This window comes from Arachis hypogaea, chromosome 16 (genome assembly GCF_003086295.3).
Source record: "Arachis hypogaea cultivar Tifrunner chromosome 16, arahy.Tifrunner.gnm2.J5K5, whole genome shotgun sequence".
NCBI classification, from domain to species: domain Eukaryota; kingdom Viridiplantae; phylum Streptophyta; class Magnoliopsida; order Fabales; family Fabaceae; genus Arachis; species Arachis hypogaea.
The window spans coordinates 5,745,659-5,766,362 of NC_092051.1; the positions used below are offsets into that span (position 1 = coordinate 5,745,659).

The 20,704-nt window shown below is 39.0% G+C and overlaps 2 non-coding genes across 2 annotated transcripts; both read left to right on the forward strand.

The window, feature by feature from the left end:
- Positions 1-12,222: 12,222 nt before the first annotated feature.
- On the forward strand, positions 12,223-12,330 carry LOC112760390 (small nucleolar RNA R71). Its single transcript, XR_003180833.1, has one exon. It is a non-coding gene; the product is annotated as a small nucleolar RNA R71 (small nucleolar RNA).
- A 7,556-nt stretch (positions 12,331-19,886) lies between these two features.
- Positions 19,887-19,994, forward strand: LOC112760285 (small nucleolar RNA R71). Its single transcript, XR_003180734.1, has one exon. It is a non-coding gene; the product is annotated as a small nucleolar RNA R71 (small nucleolar RNA).
- The last annotated feature ends 710 nt before the right edge of the window (positions 19,995-20,704 follow it).

The window sequence follows — 20,704 nt, forward strand, 5'->3', positions numbered from 1 at the left end:
TATAAGTACAATGGCTAAAGGTATTTCAATGAGATCAAATCCACAATTCATTGATTTATTGAAATGATTTTACAAACTTGCAAGAAGAGATGATCATGGGTGGAAACATGTAATTGAGCGATCGAACCCTCACCGGATGTGTATCCGCTCTATCCACTCAAGTGTTTGGGGTTGATTCACTCAATTCTCCCCTAATCATGCTTTTCATGATTTGTTTTTCATCTAACAATCAACAATTATTTCATGCATGCATACAAATATTATGAGGACTTTCCCATAGGTTGTAATGGGGCTAGGGTCAAGGTGAGATTGTATTTGGTCAAGTGAGCTTGAGATTTGAATCTTTGATCAACCTAAGCTTCCCACCTAACCTACAACCTATACAATTTCAAAGCTAACCTAACTGCCCATTCTTCACTTTTTCACACACTCATGCATTTTCTTTTTACTTCACAACACATATGCCTTGATTTTATTGAACTTTACTTTGGGACATTTTGTCCCCTTTTTATTGCTATTCTTTTTCTTTCTTTTTTTCTATTTTTTTTCTTTTGATATATATATATATATATATTTTTTTTTTTTACTTTTCTCATTTTTTTCTTTCATTTTTTTTCAAACTAAATTATATACACAATCATCAATGCATATGGTTCAATATTTAATTAACACATGAGTATGTATCCAATTCCCAATATTTTCAATAAAGATACAAAACACTCTTTCATCCCAACCAATGTTCCCAACTCTCCCAAAATCAAATGATAAACACTCTCACTAGCCTAAGCTAATCAAAGATCCAAATAAGAACATTTATTGTTTTTCACTTAAGGCTTGTAATGTGCTATAATTAAGAACAAAAGGGATTAAATAGGCTCAAAGCTGGCTAACAATGGAAGATAAAAGGTAAAGCTACTTAGGTAAGTGAGCTAACGAAACGATGGTCTCAATCATATAAATGCATGTATACACAAAATAATCGACATATAGAATCAAACAAATCAAAGATTACAATCATAGAAAGAGGGTAATGCACACAAGAAGGGAAATAAGTGGTTATATGATGTAACCACACAATTAGGCTCAAAACTCACTTGCTTGTGTTCTTAGCTCAAAACATGTTCCACAATATATGTACTTCAAGCAAGTTCTCAAAAAAAAATTTTGAATCAATTGGGGTGCCCTATAGATAAAATTCTTGGAAAAATATCATGATTTTGACTAAGCTTAATATATACATATGCAAAACAAGAAGATGCAACAAAAATCCTAAAAATGAAATGCAAAAGTGTTGGGATTAGAAATTTGTCACCCAAAAATGTCGACTGGTCGGACGACCTCCCCACACTTAAAAGTTTGCACTGTCCTCGGTGCATCCAAAGATGAGCAAGGGGGTACGGCGACTCTCCGAATTGCTACCTTCAGCTGGTAGGTCAACCGGTTGCTGCGTGTTCTTTCTTTCACTTTCATTTTGCTTATGGTGCATCATTTATGAAAAATAGAAAATAACACTGTAAATGAGCGAATACAAAAGAAAGGAAGCGTAAGTTGTTGGAATGAGGTAAATCACTAGAATGAAGTAAGTGAATTAGTGTGACATTGAAGAAAAATGGTGTGTGGGTCTTAAATTGCATGCGGTTTAGAACACACACGCACTAGTTTTGAAAAACTGTCACTATTGTACAAAAGAGGTGTACACTTCACTCATTCTAGTGTGCTTGAGATACTTTAAGAGACTTGTAGGTTAAGATAACCCAACAAGTAGTGAAGATGCATAAAAGCATTCAAGCAAAAATCAGACAATTGTGAATTGGACAATGGATGGACATTGATCGATGTGTAAGTAACTCGGTGAACAAAATGAAGTATAGAACTCACACATCAAACAATGATACATATTGAAGTTATTGCAATACCTAGGTGATGTAGAAGTGGAACACATTGTTGCTATGGAACTTAAGAAAGAGAAGATAGAAATTAAACTCAATCACATAGCAAGCATGGTCCACAAAGCTTGAGAAGCTCAAAAATATGTCACTAGGTAAGCTTTCAATAAAGATCAATCATAAATTGGCATCACCTAAAAAAATGCATTGATAATGTACAATTGCCTAACATTGAATGATGGATGCATGGTGGCCAACACATGCAATTCAAAAGATGTAAAAGCTTGAAGGCAATGTACAAGTACTTGGTATTCAAAACATTAAGCATGAAGAGTTCAAAACCAAATGACAAATATGACCTCAGCAAAGAAATCCAACAACGAGTATTAAAAACAATTATGCCAAGATGGCATCAAGTTAAAAAAAATAAGCAGCAAAAAGCAGTAGACAAGATTAATAATCCAACACATGTCATTAAAACAGAAATTAATTAACTAAACCAACTAATGATTGATGGTGTTTGGTAGTGTTAGATGATGGGTGAAAGGTGGAAAGAAGAGAAAAGAAGAGAGAAGAAGGAAAGAAATGGAAAGAAGAGAAGAAAAGAAATGAGTGAAACAGAGCAGGTTCCACACGTACGCGTCAGATCACGCGTGCGCGTGGGTGGGGTGAAATGGCTGCGACACGTACGTGTGAGGTACGTGTACGCGTGGATGGAGCTAGAGAGAGGCGACGCGTACGCGTGGGTTGATTTTGTGCTAAAGGCACAATTTCAGCCCAAAACTCGCACAACTCTCGGGTTATTGTACGGGAAGTGAAAATTTTGGATCCACGCGTACGCGTGGATGACGCGTGCACGTGAATTGGCGAGAAAACTTGGGGCAGGCGTACTGGTGCACGAAATTGTGATCTCTGGCAACGGCGCCAAAAACTCGGTACGCACGTTCTTAATCTTAAATTCTTGTTCGTTCACAACTTCGATACAACTAACCAGCAAGTGCACTGGGTCGTCCAAGTAATAAAACCTTACGTGAGTAAGGTCGATCACACGGAGATTGTTGGTATGAAGCAAGCTATGGTCATCTTGCAAATCTCAGTTAGGCGGATAATAATTGATTATGGAGTTTTCAAAAATTAATAATAAATAAATAAACATAAAATAAAGATAGAGATACTTATGTAATTCATTGGTGAGAATTTCAGATAAGCGTATAGAGATGCTTTCGTCCTTCTGAACTTCTGCTTTCCTGCTGTCTTCATCCAATCAATCCTACTCCTTTCCATGGCAAGCTGCATGTAGGGCATCACCGTTGTCAATGGCTACATCCCATCCTCTTTGTGAAAATGGTCCAAATGCTCTGTCACGGCACGGCTAATCATCTAGAGGTTCTCGATCATATTGGAATAGGATTTACTATCCTTTTGCGTCTGTCACTACGCCCGGCACTCGTGAGTTTGAAGCTCGTCACAGCCATCCCTTCCCGGATCCTACTCGGAATACCACAGACAAGGTTTATACTTTCTGGATCTCAAGAATGGCCATCCATGAGTTCTAACTTATACCACTAAGATTCTAATATCTCGAACTCGGTGCCTTGTATTAGAAATCTAAGAGATATTTATTCTGCCTTGTTTGCATGTAGAACAGAAGTGTTTGTCAGGCACGCGTTCATAAGTGAGAATGATGATGAGCGTCACATAATCATCACATTCATCATGTTCTTGGGTGCGAATGGATATCTTAGAAGCGGAATAAGTTGAATTGAATAGAAAAACAGTAGTACTTTGCATTAATTCATGAGGAATAGCAGAGCTCCACACCTTAATCTATGGAATGCAGAAACTCTACCATTGAAAATACATAAGTGAAGGTCCAGGCATGGCCGAATGGCCAGCCCCCAAAATATGATATCTATGATCCGAAGATAAAACTAAAGATGTAAATACAATAGTAAAAAGACCTATTTATACTAGACTAGCTACTAGGGTTTACAGAAGTAAGTAATTGATGCAGAAATCCACTTCCGGGGCCCACTTGGTGTGTGCTTGGGCTGAGCTTAAAGTTTACACGTGCAGAGGCTTCTTTTGGAGTTGAACGCCAAGTTGTAACGTGTTTTTGGCGTTCAACTCTGGTTCGTGACGTGTTTCTGGCGTTTAACTCCAGACTGCAGCGTAGAACTGGCGTTCAACGCCCTTTTGCATCGTCTAAACTCGGTTAAAGTATGGATTATTATATATTGCTGGAAAGCCCTGGATGTCTACTTTCCAACGCCGTTGAGAGAGCGCCATTTGGAGTTCTGTAGCTCAAGAAAATCCACTTTGAATGCAGAGAGGTCAGAATCCAACAGCATCAGCAGTCCTTCTTCAACCTCTGAATCTGATTTTTGCTCAAGTCCCTCAATTTCAGCCAGAAAATACCTAAAATCACAGAAAAATACACAAACTCATAGTAAAGTCCAGAAATGTGAATTTAACATAAAAACTAATAAAAACATCCCTAAAAGTAACTAGATCCTACTAAAAACATACTAAAAACAATGCCAAAAAGCGTATAAATTATCCACTCATCACAACACCAAACTTAAATTGTTGCTTGTCCCCAAGCAACTGAAAATCAAATAGGGTAAAAAGAAGAGAATATACTATAAATTCCAAACTATCAATGAAACTTAGCTCCAATCAAATGAGCGGGACTTGTAGCTTTTTGCCTCTTGAATAGTTTTGGCATCTCACTTTATCCATTGAAGTTCAGAATGATTGGCATCTATAGGAACTCAGAGTTCAGATAGTGTTATTGATTCTCCTAGTTCAGTATGTTGATTCTTGAACACAGCTACTTTATGAGTCTTGGCCGTGGCCCTAAGCACTTTGTTTTCCAGTATTACCACCGGATACATAAATGCCACAAACACATAACTGGGTGAACCTTTTTAGATTGTGACTCAGCTTTGCTAAAGTCCCCAATTAGAGGTGTCCAGGGTTCTTAAGCACACTCTTCTTTTTGCTTTGGACCTTGACTTTAACTGCTCAGTCTCAAGTTTTCACTTGACACCTTCACGCCACAAGCACATGGTTAGGGACAGCTTGGTTTAGCCGCTTAGGCCAGGATTTGATTCCTTTAGGCCCTCCTATCTACTGATGCTCAAAGCCTTGGATCCTTTTTATTACCCTTGCCTTTTGGTTTTAAGGGCTATTGGCTCTTTGCTCTTGCCTTTTGGTTTTAAGAGCTTTGGCTTTTTCTGCTTGCTTTTTCTCTTTTTTTCGCTATTTTTTTTTTCGCTATTTTTTTCTGCAAGCTTTTGTATTCACTGCTTTTTCTTGCTTCAAGAATCATTTTTATGATTTTTCAGATTATCAAATAACATGTCTCCTTGTCATCATTCTTTCAAGAGCCAACATATTTAACATTCTTAAACATCAAATTCAAAAGACATATGCACTGTTCAAGCATTCATTCAGAAAACAAAAAGTATTGTCACCACATCAATATAATTAAACTAAATTCAAGGATAAATTCGAAACTCATGTACTTCTTGTTCTTTTGTAATTAAAATATTTTTCATTTAAGAGAGGTGATGGATTCACAGGACATTCATAACTTTAAGGCATAGATACTTAAATACTAATGATCATGTAATGAAGACACAAACATGGATAAACATTTAAGATAGAAAATAAAAAACAAAAAATTTAAGAACAAGGAATGAGTCCACCTTAGTGATGGTGGCGTTTTCTTCTTGAATAATGGTGCACGAAATTGTGATCTCTGGTAATGGCTCCAAAGACTTGGTGCTCTAATCTTTATTCATAAATTGTCACAACTTCGATACAACTAACCAGCAAGTGCACTGGGTCGTCCAAGTAATAAACCTTACGTGAGTAAGGGTCGATCCCACGGAGATTGTGGTATGAAGCAAGCTATGGTCACCTTGTAAATCTCAGTCAGGCGGATAATAATTGATTATGGAGTTTTTGAAATTAATAGTAAATAAGGATAGAAATACTTATGTAAATCATTAGTGAGAATTTCAGATAAGCGCATAGAGATGCTTTCGTTCCTCTGAACCTCTGCTTTCCTGCTGTCTTCATCCAATCAGGCTTACTCCTTTCCATGGCTGGCTGTATGTAAGGGCATCACCGTTGTCAATGGCTACATCCCATCCTCTTGTGAAAAAGGTCCAAATGCTCTGTCACGGCACGGCTAATCATCTGAGGTTCTCGATCATACTGGAATAGGATTCACCCTCCTATTGTGTCTGTCACTACGCCCAGCACTCGCGAGTTTGAAGCTAGTCACAGTCATTCAATCCCTGAATCCTACTTGGAATACCACAGACAAGGTTTAGACTTTCCGGATTCTCATGAATGCCGCCATCAATCTAGCTTATACCACGAAGATTCTGATTAAGAGATCCAAGAGATACTCATTCAATCTAAGGTGGAACGGAAGTGGTTGTCAGGCACGCGTTCGTGGGGAATGATGATGATTGTGACGTTCATCACATTCAGGTTGAAGTACGAATGAATATCTTAGAAGCGGAATAAGTAGAATTGAATAGAAAAACAGTAGTACTTTGCATTAATCTTTGAGGAACAGCAGAGCTCCACACCTTAATCTATGGAGTGTAGAAACTCTACCGTTGACAATACATAAGTAATGAAGGTCCAGACATGGCCGAGAGGCCATCCTCCAAATGTGATCTAAGATAGCATACAACTGATCAAAGATATCTAATACACTAGTAAAAAGTCCTATTTATAATAAACTAGCTACTAGGGTTTACAGAAGTAAGTAATTGATGTATAAATCCACTTCCGGGGCCCACTTGGTGTGTGCTTGGGCTGAGCTTGAATGTTACACGTGCAGAGGTCATTCTTGGAGTTGGACGCCAGCTTTTGTGCCAGTTTGGGCGTTGAACTCTACTTTGTAACTTGTTTCTGGCGCTGGACGCCATAATTGGGCAGAGAGCTGGCGTTGAACGCCAGTTTGCGTCCTCTAAACTTGGGCAAAGTATGGACTATTATATATTTCTGGAAAGCCCTGGATGTCTACTTTCCAACGCAAATAGAAGCGCGCCATTTTGAGTTCTGTAGCTCCAGGAAATCCATTTTGAGTGCAGGGAGGTCAGAATCCAACAGCATCAGCAGTCCTTCTTCAACCTCTGAATCTGATTTTTGCTCAAGTCCCTCAATTTCACCCAGAAAATGCCTAAAATCACAGAAAAACACACAAACTCATAGTAAAGTCCAGAAATGTGAATTTAACATAAAAACTAATGAAAACATCCCTAAAAGTGACTAGATTCTACTAAAAACATACTAAAAACAATGCCAAAAGGCGTATAAATTATCCGCTCATCACAACACCAAACTTAAATTGTTGCTTGTCCCCAAGCAACTGAAAATTAAATAGGATAAAAAGAAGAGAATATACTATAAATTCCAAACTATCAATGAAACATAGCTCCAATCAGATGAGCGGGACTTGTAGCTTTTTGCTTCTTGAATAGTTTTGGCATCTCACTTTATCCATTGAGGTTCAAAATGATTGGCATCTATAGGAACTCAGAGTTCAGATAGTGTTATTGATTCTCCTAGTTCAGTATGATGATTCTTAAACACAGCTATTTTATGAGTCTTGGCCGTGGCCCTAAGCACTTTGTTTTCCAGTATTACCACCGGATACATAAATGCCACAGACACATAATTGGGTGAACCTTTTCAGATTGTGACTCATCTTTGCTAAAGTCCCCAATTAGAGGTGTCCAGGGTTCTTAAGCACACTCTTTTTTTTATTTGGACCTTGACTTTAACCGCTCAGTCTCAAGTTTTCACTTGACACCTACACGCCACAAGCACATGGTTAGGGACAGCTTGGTTTAGCCGCTTAGGCCAGGATTTTATTCCTTTAGGCCCTCCTATCCACTGATGCTCAAAGCCTTGGGATCCTTTTTATTTACCCTTGCCTTTTGGTTTTAAGGGTTATTGGCTTTTTGCTCTTGCCTCTTGGTTTTAAGAGCTTTTGGCTTTTTCTTTTTTTTTTCTATTTTTTTTTCGCTATTATTTTTTTTTCTTCAAGCTTTGTTCTTTGCTGCTTTTTCTTGCTTCAAGAATCATTTTTATGATTTTTCAAATTATCAAATAACATGTCTCCTTATCATCATTCTTTCAAGAGCCAACATATTTAACATTCTTAAACAACAACTTCAAAAGACATATGCACTGTTCAAGCATTCATTCAGAAAACAAGAAGTATTGTCACCACATCAATATAATTAAACTAAGTTCAAGGATAAATTCGAAACTCATGTACTTCTTGTTCTTTTGAATTAAAAATTTTTTCATTTAAGAGAGGTGATGGATTCATAGGATATTCATAACTTTAAGACAAAGTTACTAACTACTAATGATCATGTAATGAAGACACAAACACAGATAAGCACTTAACATAGAAAACGAAAAACAGAGAATGTAAGAACAAGGAATGAGTCCACCTTAGTGATGGTGGCGTTTCCTTCTTGAGGAACCAATGATGTCCTTGAGCTCTTCTATGTCTCTTCCTTGTCTTTGTTGCTCCTCCCTCATTGCTTTTTGATCTTCTCTGATTTCATGAAGGATGATGGAGTGCTCTTGATGTTCCACCCTTAATTGTCCCATGTTGGAACTTAATTCTCCAAGGGAGGTATTGATTTGCTCCCAATAGTTTTGTGGAGGAAAATGCATTTGAGGCATCTCCGGGATCTCATGGTGATGAGCTTCCTGCGCCTCTTGAGCTCCATGAATGGGCTCTGTTGCTTGCTCCATCTTTTTCTTAGTGATGGGCTTCTCTTCCTCAATGTGAATGTCTCCTTCTATGAAAGCTCCAGCTGAGTAGCATAGATGGCAAATAAGATGAGGAAAAGCTAGCCTTGCCCCAGGGGAGGACTTTTCGGCTATTTTGTAGAGTTCAAGGGAGATGACTCCATGAACTTCTACTTCCTCTCCAATCATGATGCTATGGATCATGATGGCCCGATCCACAGTAACTTCAGATCGGTTGCTAGTAGGGATGATGGAGCGTTGGATGAACTCCAACCATCCTCTAGCCACAGGCTTGAGGTCCAGTCTTCTTAATTGAACCGGCTTGCCTTTGGAGTCAATCTTCCATTGAGCTCCTTCCACACATATGTCCATGAGGACTTGGTCCAACCTTTGATTAAAGTTGACCCTTCTAGTGTAGGGGCGCTCATCTCCTTGCATCATAGGCAAGTTAAACGCCAACCTCACATTCTCTGGGCTAAAATCTAAGTATTTTCCCCGAACCATTGTAACATAATTCTTTGGATTCGGGTTCTTACTTTGATCATGGTTCCTAGTGATCCATGCATTGGCATAGAACTCTTGAACCATTAGGATGCCGACTTGTTGGATGGGGTTTGTTAGAACTTCCCAACCTCTTCTTTGGATTTCATGTCGGATCTCCGGATACTCATTTTTCTTGAGTTTGAAAGGGACCTCTGGGATCACCTTCTTCTTGGCCACAACATCATAGAAGTGGTCTTGATGGGCTTTGGAGATGAACCTTTCCATCTCCCATGACTCGGAGGTGGAAGTTTTTGTCTTCCCTTTCCCTTTTCTAGAGGATTCTCCGGTCTTAGGTGCCATCAATGGTAATGGAAAAACAAAAAATTTATGCTTTTACCACACCAAACTTAGAATATTGCTCGCCCTCGAGCAAGAGAAGAAATAATAGATGAAGAAGAAGAAGAAAATATGGAGAGGAGGGGGGAGGTGTGTTTCGGCCAAGAAGAGAAAAGAGGGTTGTGTTGTGTGAAAATGAGGTAGAATGGAGGGCTATATATAGTGGGGGGAGGGGGGTAAGTTCGGCCATTTAGGGTGGGTTTGGGTGGGAAATTGATTTTGAATTTTGAAGGTAGGTGGAGTTTTTGAGGTAGGTTTATGGGGAAGAGTGGATGGATGTGAGTGGTGAAGAGGTGATGGGGAAGAGAGATTGAGGTGATTGGTGAAGGATTTTGGGGAAGAGTGTTTATGGGATTGTGTGAAAGAGGGGTGAGAAGAAGTGAGTGGAGGTAGGTGGGAATCCTGTGGGGTCCACAGATCCTGAAGTGATCCTGTGGGGTCCACAGATCCTGAGGTGTTCAAGGATTTACAACCTTGCACCAAATTAGGCATTCAAAATGCTCTTACACACAACTCTGGGCGTTCAGCGCCAGATTGGTGCTTGTTTTGGGCGTTGAACGCCCATTTGTTGCCCATTTCTGGCGTTGAACGCCAGAACCATGCTTGTTCTGGGCGTTCAGCGCCAGCTCTTCTCCAGGGTGCATTGTTGGCGTTCAAACGCCCAGATGCTGCCCATTTCTGGCATTCAGCGCCAGAACTATGCTCTGTTCTGGCGTTGAACGCCCAAAACATGCTTCTTACTGGCGTTTAAATGCCAGTGAGATCTTCCTCCAGGGTGTGATTTTTCTTCTGCTGTTTTTGATTCCGTTTTCAATTTTTATATTTATTTTGTGACTCCTCATGATCATGAACCTATGAAAACATGAAAAATAATGAAAATAAAAATTAGATAAATAAAAATTAGGTTGCCTCCCAACAAGCGCTTCTTTAATGTCAATAGCTTAACAGTGGGCTCTCATGGAGCCTCACAGATGTGCAGAGCTTTGTTGAGACCTCCCAACACCAAACTTAGAGTTTGGATATGAGGGTTTGACACCAAACTTAGAGTTTGGTTGTGGCCTCCCAATACCAAACTTAGAGTTTGACTGAGGGGGCTTTGTTTGACTCTGCTTTGAGAGAAGCTTTTTATGCTTTCTCTCCATGGATGCAGAGAGAGATCTTGAGTTGTAAACACAAGGGTGTCCTCATTTATTTGAAGGATCAATTCTCCTCTGTCCACATTAATCACAGCTCTTGCTGTGGCTAGGAAAGGTCTTCCTAGGATGATGGATTCATCCTCATCCTTCCCAGTGTCTAGGACTATGAAATCAGTAGGGATGTAAAGGCATTCAACCTTTACTAACACGTCCTCTACTTGTCCATAAGCCTGTTTTCTTGAGTTGTCTGCCATCTCTAATGAAATTTTAGCAGCTTGCACCCCATAGATTCCCAGTTTCTCTATTACAGAGAGGGGCATGAGGTTTATCCCTGAACCAAGGTCACACAGAGCCTTTTCAAAGATCATGGTGCCTATGGTACAAGGTAGTAAGAACTTTACAGGATCCTATTTCTTCTGAGGCAATGTCAGTTGATCCCGATCACTTAGTTCATTGGTGAACAAGGGAGGTTCATCTTCCCAAGTTTCAATGCCAAATAAATTGGAATTTAGCTTCATGATTGCACCAAGAAACTTGGCAACTTGCTCTTCAGTAACATCCTCATTCTCTTCAGAAGAGGAATACTCATCAGAGCTCATGAATGGCATAAGGAGGTTCAATGGAATCTCTATGGTCTCTAGATGAGTCTCAGATTCCTTTGGTTCCTCAGAGGAAAACTCCTTATTGGTAACTGGACGTCCCAGGAAGTCTTCCTCCTTGGGATTCACGTCCTCTCCTTCCATTACAGGTTCGGCCATGGTGATCAGTTCAATGGCCTTGCACTCTCCTTTTGGATTTTCTTCTGTATTGCTTGGGAGAGTACTAGGAGGGATTTCGGTGATCCTTTTACTCAGCTGGCCCACTTGTGCTTCCAAATTTCTAATGGAGGACCTTGTTTCATTCATGAAACTTACAGTGGCCTTAGATAGATCAGAGACTAAGTTTACTAAATTAGATGTATTTTGTTCAGAGTTCTCTGTCTGTTGCTGAGTGGATGATGGAAAAGGTTTGCTATTGCTAAACCTGTATCTTCCACCATTATTAAAGCCTTGTTGAGGCTTTTGTTGATCCTTCCATGAGAAATTTGGGTGATTTCTCCATGATGAGTTATAGGTGTTTCCATAAGGTTCACCTAAGTAATTTACCTCTGCTATTGCAGGGTTCTCAGGATCATAGGCTTCTTCTTCAGAAGAAGCCTCTTGAGTACTGTTGGATGCAGCTTGCATTCCATTCAGACTCTGAGAAATCATATTAACTTGCTGAGTCAATATTTTATTCTGAGCCAATATGGCATTCAGAGTATCAATTTCAAGAACTCCCTTCTTCATAGGCGTCCCATTACTCACAGGATTCCTCTCAGAACTGTACATGAACTGGTTATTAGCAACCATGTCAATGAGTTCTTGAGCTTCTGCAGGCATTTTCTTTAGGTGAATGGATCCACCTGCAGAAGTATCCAATGACATCTTTGATAGCTCAGATAAACCATCATAGAATATATCCAGGATGGTCCATTCTGAAAGCATGTCAGAAGGACACTTTTTGGTTAGCCCTTTGTATCTCTCCCAAGCTTCATAGAGGGATTCACCTTCTTTCTGCTTGAAGGTTTGAACATCCACTCTAAGTTTGCTAAGCTTTTGAGGAGGAAAGAACTTGGCTAAGAAAGCCGTGACCAGCTTATCCCAAGAGTTCAGGCTATCTTTGGGATGAGAATCCAACCACACTCTAGCTCTGTCTCTTACAGTAAAAGGGAAAAGCATGAGCCTGTAGACTTCAGGATTTACTCCATTGGTCTTAACAGTATCACAGATCTGCAAGAATTCAGTTAAGAATTGAAAAGGATCTTCAGATGGAAGTCCATGAAACTTGCAGTTCTGCTGCATCAGAGAAACTAGCTGAGGTTTCAGCTCAAAATTGTTTGCTCCAATGGTAGGGATGGAGATGCTTCTTCCATGTAAATTGGAATTAGGTGCAGTAAAGTCACCAAGCATCCTCCTTGCATTATTATTATTTTCGACTGCCATCTCCTCTTCCTGTTTGAAAATTTCTGAAAGGTGCTTGCTGGATTGTTGTAATTTAGCTTCTCTTAATTTTTTCTTCAGAGTCCTTTCAGGTTCTGGATCTGCTTCAATAAGAATGTTCTTGTCCTTGCTCCTGCTCATATGACAAAGAAGAGGGCACAGAAAAATAATAATAATAATAATAATAGGGATCCTTTATACCACAGTATAGAGGTCCCTGTGTGAGTGGAAGAAAAGAATGGATAATCCAAACACAAAGGTGATGATAGGGGCAGAGATGTGAGAGGGAGAGAATTTTCGAAAATTATTTTTGAAAAAGAGTTAGTGATTTTCGAAAATAGTTTTTGAAAAAGGTTAGTAATTTTCAAAAATTAAAATAAAAAATTAAAGTAATTAGTTAATTAAAAAGAAATTTTGAAAAAGGGGAAGATATTTTCGAAAATTAGAGAGAGAGAATTAGTTAGGTAGTTTTGAAAAAGATAAGAAACAAACAAAAAGTTGGTTAGTTAGTTGAAACAAATTTGAGAATCAATTTTGAAAAGATAAGAAGATAGGAAGTTAGAGAAGATATTTTGAAATCAAATTTTTGAAAAAGATAAGATAAGAAGATATTTTTTGAAAAGTTATGATTGAAATTAGTTTTGAAAAAGATTTGATTTTTAAAATCACAATTAATGACTTGATTCACAAGAAATCACAAGATATGATTCTAGAACTTAAAGTTTGAATCTTTCTTAACAAGTAAGTAACAAACTTGAAATTTTTGAATCAAAACATTAATTGTTATTGTTATTTTCGAAAATTATGTGTTAAAGATAAGAAAGAGATTTTTGAAAAATATTTTTAGAATTTTCGAAAATAACTAAGAAAAATGAAAAAGATTTGATTTTTGAAAAAGATTTTTGAAAAAGATAAGATTTTTAAATTGAAAATTTGATTTGACTCATAAGAAACAATTGAATTTTAAAAATTTTTGAAAAAGTCAAATCTAATTTTCGAAATTTTAAGAGAGAAAAAGGGAAAGATATTTTTTTTTATTTTTGAATTTTTATGATGAGAGAGAAAAACATGAAAATGATGCAATGCATGAAAATTTTTAGATCAAAACAATGAATGCATGCAAGAATGCTATGAATGTTAAGATGAACACCAAGAACACTATGAAGATCATGATGAACACCAAGAACTTATTTTTGAAAATTTTTATATGCAAAGAAAACATGCAAGACACCAAACATAGAAATCTTTAATGCCTAGACACTAAGAATTCAAGAATGCATATGAAAAACACCATACAACACAAAACAAGAAAACATGAAGATCAATTAAGAAGGTTTATCAAGAACAACTTGAAGATCATGAAGAACACCATGAATGCATGAAATTTTTGAAAAATGCAGGATGAGTATGCAATTGACACCAAACTTACAATTTGACTCAAGATTCAAACAAGAAACATGAAATATTTTTTATTTTTATGATTTTATGATTTTTTGTATTTTCTTTTAATTTTTTCGAAAATCATTTTGAAAAAGAAAAATAAGGATTCCAAAATTTTTAATATGAATTCCAGGAATCTTATGCTCTTTAGTCTAAAGCTCCAATCAAAGGGTCAGGCATGGCTTAATAGCCAGCCAAGCTTTAGCATGTAACTCAGACATGACACGCCTGACATTCCCTACAGTCAGCCAGGCTTCAACATGCTTCATGAAACACTAGAATTCATTCTTAAAAATTCTGAAGAAAAATATATTTTTGAAAACATTTTTTTTTAAAAAAAACTTTTTTTTTGAAAACAGATGAGAAAATTTTGAAAGATTTTTGAAAAATTTTTAAAAATGAAACAAAAAGAAAATTACCTAATCTGAGCAACAAGATGAACCGTCAGTTGTCCAAACTCGAACAATCCCCGGCATAGGCGCCAAAAACTTGGTGCACGAAATTGTGATCTCTAGTAATGGCTCCAAAGACTTGGTGCTCTAATCTTTATTCATAAATTGTCACAACTTCGATACAACTAACCAGCAAGTGCACTGGGTCGTCCAAGTAATAAACCTTACGTGAGTAAGGGTCGATCCCACGGAGATTGTTGGTATGAAGCAAGCTATGGTCACCTTGTAAATCTCAGTCAGGCGGATAATAATTGATTATGGAGTTTTTGAAATTAATAGTAAATAAAGATAGAAATACTTATGTAAATCATTAGTGAGAATTTCAGATAAGCGCATAGAGATGCTTTCGTTCCTCTGAACCTCTGCTTTCCTGCTGTCTTCATTCAATCAGGCTTACTCCTTTCCATGGCTGGCTTTATGTAAAGGCATCACCGTTGTCAATGGCTACATCCCATCCTCTTGTGAAAAAGGTCCAAATGCTCTGTCACGGCACGGCTAATCATCTGAGGTTCTCGATCATACTGGAATAGGATTCACCCTCCTTTTGCGTCTGTCACTACGCCCAGCACTCGCGAGTTTGAAGCTCGTCACAGTCATTCAATCCCTGAATCCTACTTGGAATACCACAGACAAGGTTTAGACTTTCCGGATTTTCATGAATGCCGCCATCAATCTAGCTTATACCACGAAGATTCTGATTAAGAGATCCAAGAGATACTCATTCAATCTAAGGTGGAACGGAAGTGGTTGTCAGGCACGCGTTCATGGGGAATGATGATGATTGTCATGTTCATCACATTCAGGTTGAAGTACGAATGAATATCTTAGAAGCGGAATAAGTTGAATTGAATAGAAAAACAGTAGTACTTTGCATTAATCTTTGAGGAACAGCAGAGCTCCACACCTTAATCTATGGAGTGTAGAAACTCTACCGTTGACAATACATAAGTAATGAAGGTCCAGGCACGGCCGAGAGGCCAACCCCCAAACGTGATCTAAGATAGCATACAACTGATCAAAGATATCTAATACACTAATAAAAAGTCCTATTTATAATAAACTAGCTACTAGGGTTTACAGAAGTAAGTAATTGATGTATAAATCCACTTCCAGGGCCCACTTGGTGTGTGCTTGGGCTGAGCTTGAATGTTACACGTGCAGAGGTCATTCTTGGAGTTGGACGCCAGCTTTTGTGCCAGTTTGGACGTTGAACTCCACTTTGTAACTTGTTTCTGGCGCTGGACGCCAGAATTGGGCAGAGAGCTGGCGTTGAACGCCAGTTTGCATCATCTAAACTTGGGCAAAGTATGAACTATTATATATTTCTGGAAAGCCCTAGATGTCTACTTTCCAACGCAATTGGAAGCGCGCCATTTTGAGTTCTGTAGCTCCAGAAAATCCATTTTGAGTGCAGGGAGGTCAGAATCCAACAGCATCAGCAGTCCTTCTTCAACCTCTGAATTTGATTTTTGCTCAAGTCCCTCAATTTCAGCCAGAAAATACCTGAAATCATAGAAAAACACACAAACTCATAGTAAAGTCCAGAAATGTGAATTTAACATAAAAACTAATGAAAACATCCCTAAAAGTGACTAGATCCTACTAAAAACAATGCCAAAAAGCGTATAAATTATCCGCTCATCAAAGAACCAATGATGTCCTTGAGTTCTTCTATGTCTCTTCCTTGTCTTTGTTGCTCCTCCCTCATTGCTCTTTGATCTTCTCTAATTTCATGGAGGATGATGGAGTGCTCTTGATGTTCCACCCTTAGTTGTCCCATGTTAGGACTTAATTCTCCTAGGGAGGTGTTGATTTGCTCCCAAAAATTCTGTGGAGGAAGGTGCATCCCTTGAGGCATCTCAGGAATCTCATGGTGATGAGCTTCATGCATCTCTTGAGATCCATGAATAGGCTCTCTTGTTTACTCCATCCTTTTCCTAGTGATGGGCTTGTCCTCATCAATGAGGATATCTCCCTCTATGTCAATCCCAGCCAAATTGCATAGATGGCAAATGAGGTGAGGAAAGGCTAACCTTGCCTAAGTGGAGGATTTGTCAGCCACCTTGTAGAGTTCTTAAGGTTTAATCTCATGAACCTCCACTTCCTCTCCAATCATGATGCTATGGATCATGATGGCCCGGTCTATAGTAACTTCAGACCGGTTGCTAGTAGGAATGATTGAGCGTTGAATGAACTCCAACCATCCTCTAACTACAGGCTTAAGGTCCAATCTTCTTAGTTGAACCGGTTTGCCTTTTGATTCAATCTTCCATTGAGCTCCTTCTACACATATGTCCATGAGGACTTGGTCCAACCTTTGATCAAAGTTGACTCTTCTTGTGTAGGGGCGTGCGTTCTCTTTCATCATTGGCAAGTTGAACGCTAGCCTTACATTTTCCAGACTAAAATCTAAGTATTTCCCCCGAACCATGGTGAAATAACTCTTTGGATTTGGGTTCTTACTTTGATCATGATTCTTAGTGATCCATGCGTTTGCATAGAACTCTTGAACCATTAGGATTCTGACTTGTTGAATGGGGTTGGTTAGAACTTCCCAACCTCTTCTTTGGATCTCATGTCGGATTTTCGGATACTCATTTCTCTTGAGTTTGAAAGGGGCCTCGGGGATCACCTTCTTCTTGGCCACAATATCATAGAAGTGGTCTTGATGGGCTTTGGAGATGAATCTTTCCATCTCCCATGACTCGGAGGTGGAAGCTTTTGTCTTCCCTTTCCCTTTTCTAGAGGTGTCTCCGGTCTTAGGTGCCATCAATGGTAATAGAAAAACAAAAAATCTTATGCTTTTACCATACCAAACTTAGAATATTGCTCGCCCTCGAGCAAGAGAAGAAAGAAAAGAGGAAGAGGAAGAAGATATGGAAGAGAAGGAGAGTGGGTTGTGTTTCGGCCAAGAAGGGAAAGAGAGGGTTGTGTTGTGTGAATTTGAAGAAGAATGGAGGGGTTTATATAGTGGAGGGAGAGGGGTTAAGGTTCGGCCATATGGGGTGGGTTTGGGTGGGAAAGTGATTTTTAATTTTGAAGGTGGGTGGGGTTTATGGGGAAGAGTGGATGGATGTGAGTGGTGAATGGTTATGGGGAAGGGTGTTTATTGGGGTCCACAGATCCTGAGGTGTCAAGGATTCACATCCCTGCACCATTTAGGCATGTAAAATGCCTTTGCATGCAATTCTAGCGTTTAAACGCCGAATTGATGCTTGTTCTGGGCGTTCAACGCCCAAATGCAGCATGTTTCTGGCGTTGAACGCCAGTTTCATGCTTGTTTCTGGCGTTCAGTGCCAGCTTTCCTCAGTGTACATTTCTGGCGTCTGAACGCCAGGATGCTGCTTGTTTCTGGCATTCAACGCCAGATCCATGCTCTGTTCTGGCGTTTAAACGCCAGTAGGTCCTTCCTCCAGGGTGTGATTTTTCTTCTGCTGTTTTTGATTCTATTTTTAATTTTTGTATTTATTTTGTGACTCCACATGATCATGAACCTAATAAAATATGAAAAACAATAAAAATAAAAATAAAATTAGATAAATAAAAATTGGGTTGTCTCCCAACAAGCGCTTCTTTAATGTCAATAGCTTGACAGTGGGCTCTCATGGAGCCTCACAGATGTTCAGAGCATTGTTGAGATTTCCCAACACCAAACTTAGAGTTTGGATATAGGAGTTCAACACCAAACTTAGAGTTTGACTGTGGGGGCTTTGGTTGACTCTGTAACGAGAGAAGCTTTTTATGCTTCCTCTCTATGGTTGTAGAGATAGATCCTTGAGTTTTAAACACAAGGTTGTCCTTATTTAGTTGAAGGATCAATTCTCCTCTGTCCACATCAATCACAGCTCTTGCTGTGGCTAGGAAGGGTCTTCCAAGGATGATGGATTCATCCTCATCTTTCCCAGTATCCAGGATTATGAAATCAGCAGGGATGTAAAGGCCTTCAACCTTTACTAACATGTCCTCTACTTGTCCATAAGCTATTTTCATGGATTTGTCTGCCATCTTTAATGAGAAATTGGCCTCTTGTACCTCAAGGGTTCTTAGTTTCTCCATTACAGAGAGTGGCATGAGTTTTATTCCTGACCCAAGGTCACATAGAGCCTTCTCAAAGGTCATGGTGCCTATGGTACAAGGTATTAAGAACTTTCCAGGATCCTGTTTCTTCTGAGGCAATGTCAGTTGATCTAGATCACTCAGTTCATTGATGAGCAAGGGAGGTTCATCTTCCCAAGTCTCATTACCAAATAATTTGGCATTCAGCTTCATGATTGCACCAAGGTACTTGGCAACTTGCTCTTCAGTAACATCCTCATTCTCTTCAGAAGAAGAATACTCATCAGAGCTCATGAAGGGCATAAGGAGGTTCAATGGAATCTCTATGGTCTCTAGATGAGCCTCAGATTCCTTTGGTTCCTCAAAGGGAAACTCCTTGTTGATCACTGGACGTCCCAGGAGGTCTTCCTCACTGGGATTCACGTCCTCCTCCTCCCTTGTAGGTTCGGCCATTTTGGTTATATCAATGGCCTTGCACTCTCTCTTTGGATTCTCTTCTGTATTTCTTGGGAGAGTACTAGGAGGTGTTTCAGTGATTTTCTTACTCAGCTGGCCCACTTGTGCCTCCAAATTTCTTATGAAGGACCTTGTTTCATTCATGAAACTTAAAGTGGCCTTAAACAGATCAGAGACTAAGTTTGTTAAATTAGAGGTATTTTGTTCAGAATTCTCTGTCTGTTGCTAAGTGGATGATGGAAAAGGTTTGCTATTGCTAAACCTGTTTCTTCCACCATTATTAAAGCCTTGTTGAGGCTTTTGTTGATCCTTCCATGAGAAATTTGGATGATTTCTCCATGATAAATTATAGGTGTTTCCATAAGGTTCACCCATGTAATTTACCTCTGCTATTGCAGGGTTCTCAGGATCATAATCTTCTTCTTCAGAAGATGCCTCTTTAGTACTGTTGGATGCATTTTGCCATCCATTCAGACTTTGGGAAATCATGTTAACTTGCTGAGTCAACACTTTGTTCTGAGCCAATATGGCATTCAGAGCATCAATTTCAAGAACTTCCTTCTTTTGAGGCGTCCTATTATTTACAGGATTCCTCTCAGAAGTGTACATAAACTGGTTATTAGCAACCATGTCAATAAGTTCTTGAGCTTCTGCAGGCATTTTCTTTAGGTGAATGGATCCACCTGCAGAATGGTCCAGTGACATCTTTGAGAACTCAGACAGACCATAATAGAATATATCCAGAATGGTCCAATCTGAAAGCATGTCAGGAGGACATCTTTTGGTCAGCTGCTTGTATCTTTCCCAAGCTTCATAGAGGGATTCACCATCTTTTTGTTTGAAGGTCTGAACATCCACTCTAAGCTTGCTTAGCTTTTGAGGAGGAAAGAACTTAGCCAAGAAGGCTGTGACCAGCTTATCCCAAGAGTTCAGGCTATCTTTAGGTTGAGAGTCCAACCATAGTCTAGCTCTGTCTCTTACAGCAAAAGGGAAAAGCATGAGCCTGTAGACTTCAGAATCTACTCCATTAGTCTTAACAGTCTCACAGATCTGCAAGAACTCAGTTAAAAACTGGTAGGGATCTTCAGATGGAAGTCCATGGAATTTGCAGTTCTGTTGCATTAGAGCAACTAATTGAGGTTTCAGCTCAAAATTGTTTGCTCCAATGGTAGGGATTGAGATGCTTCTTCCATCAAACTTGGAAGTAGGTGTAGTATAATCACCAAGCATCCTCCTTGCATTATTGTTGTTAGGTTTGGCTGCCATCTCCTTTTCTTGTTCGAAATTTTCAATAAGGTTGTCTCTGGATTGTTGTAATTTAGCTTCTCTTAGTTTCCTCTTCAGAGTCCTTTCAGGTTCTGGATCAGCTTCAACAAGAATGCCTTTTTCCTTGTTCCTGCTCATAAGAAAGAGAAGAGAACAAGAAGAGAAGAGAAATCCTCTATGTCACAGTAAAGAGGTTCCTTATTGTTAGTAGAAGAAGAAAGGGAATAGGGGTGAAGAAGAATGGAGAATCCAAACACAAGGGTGAGGATAGGAGCAGTGATTTGAGATGAGGAGATGTGTTAGTGAATGAA